General features: G+C 38.7%; 1 non-coding gene across 1 annotated transcript; it reads left to right on the top strand.

Annotated features, from left to right (window-relative positions):
* Nucleotides 1–1509: 1509 nt before the first annotated feature.
* Nucleotides 1510–1616, top strand: LOC121205869 (small nucleolar RNA R71). Its single transcript, XR_005900942.1, has one exon. It is a non-coding gene; the product is annotated as a small nucleolar RNA R71 (small nucleolar RNA).

Below are 1616 nucleotides of genomic sequence, written 5' to 3' on the forward strand. Positions count from 1 at the left end.
TGTGATGCCAGAATTACGAGCTTGAAGGGTGATCGTTTCATCTCCCACACGAAGTGTAAGCTCACCTGTGCCAACATCAATAATTGTTTTAGTAGTTGCTAAAAAGGGCCTCCCTAAAATCAAAGGGGTGTTATTATCCTCCTCTATGTCTAGAACAATGAAATCAACAGGGAATATGAACTTATCTACTTTCACGAGTACATCTTCAATAATACCCCTAGAAAATCTTATAGTTTTATCTACCAATTGAATGCTCATCCTAGTTTGTTTAGGTTTCCCAAGACCTAGTTGCTTAAACATTTTGTAAGGCATTACGTTAATACTAGCCCCTAAATTAGCTAATGCATGACTTATATCTAAACTACCAATTAAGCAAGGAATTGTAAAACTCCCTGGATCTTTCAATTTGTGGGGTAGCTTATTCTGTAGAATAGCTAAGTAGACTGCGTTTAGCTCCACATGTGATGTTTTATCCAACTTCTGCTTATTTACTAAAATCTTTTTTAAAAATTTCATTGCATTTGACATCTGTAACAAAGCTTCAATAAACGTTAAGTTAATATGTAATTTTTTTAAAAGTTTAAGGAATTTACTGAATTTTTTGTCTGAGTGGTCTTTCCTTGTCGCGTTAGGGTAAGGCACACGAGGTTTATATTCGACAGTCACTGGTTTGTTTGTATTTTGGTCTACCTTATCTCTCCCTTTGCTTACCACTGTTTCTTGCTTTGGTTCTGGTTCAGGCTCAACGACTCCTTCGTCATCTTGAGTATTAATTGCGTTGAGTTGTTCCCTTGGGTTAGGTTTTGTATTACTTGGCAAACTACCTTGTGGCCATCCGGAGATCAGTTTGAAAAGCTGGCCTATCTGAGTTTCGAGTCTTTGATCGATGCTTGTTGATTTTTAAGTGTTGTCTCGGTATTTTGGAAACAGGTTTCTGACACTGATATGAACTTTGAGAGTATCTCTTCAAGATTTGGCTTCTTCTCCTGTTGGTAGGGTGGTTGTTGGTAACCCAAAGGATGTTGTGGTCTTTGATTTCCTGGACTGCCCCATGAAAAATTTGGGTGGTTCCTCCACCCTGCATTATAAGTATTAGTGTATGGGTTATTTCGAGATCTAAAGTTATTGTTACCCATATAGTTGACTTGTTCCTTTTCGGTTGTGGGATTGAAGGATTGATATTCTGTATGCACACCTCTTCCGCTTGAGTCACACCTCATTATTGGTTGTACCTGTGTAGAACCAAGAAAACCATCAATCTTTTTATTGAGAAGTTCTACCTGATTTGATAGCATAGTAACTGAGTCGACGTTATAAACGCCGGCTGTTTTTGTTGGCTTAGTCCTCATGACTTGCCACTGATAGTTATTCAGTGACATTCCTTCAATGAATTCATAAGCCTCTTCAGGTGTTTTATTGTTGATGGTTCTGCCAGTAGCTGCGTCAACCATTTGTCGAGTCGAGGGATTCAGACCATTGTGGAATGTTTGTACTTGTAGCCAAAGCGGTAACCCATGGTGGGGGCACCTTCTCAAAAAGTCCTTGTATCTCTCCCATGCATCGTAAAGTGTTTCTAAATCCATCTGCACAAAAGAAGAGATACCATTACGTAATTT

The sequence above is a fragment of the Gossypium hirsutum genome, chromosome A08 (assembly GCF_007990345.1).
Source record: "Gossypium hirsutum isolate 1008001.06 chromosome A08, Gossypium_hirsutum_v2.1, whole genome shotgun sequence".
In the NCBI taxonomy this organism is placed as follows: Eukaryota; Viridiplantae; Streptophyta; class Magnoliopsida; order Malvales; family Malvaceae; genus Gossypium; species Gossypium hirsutum.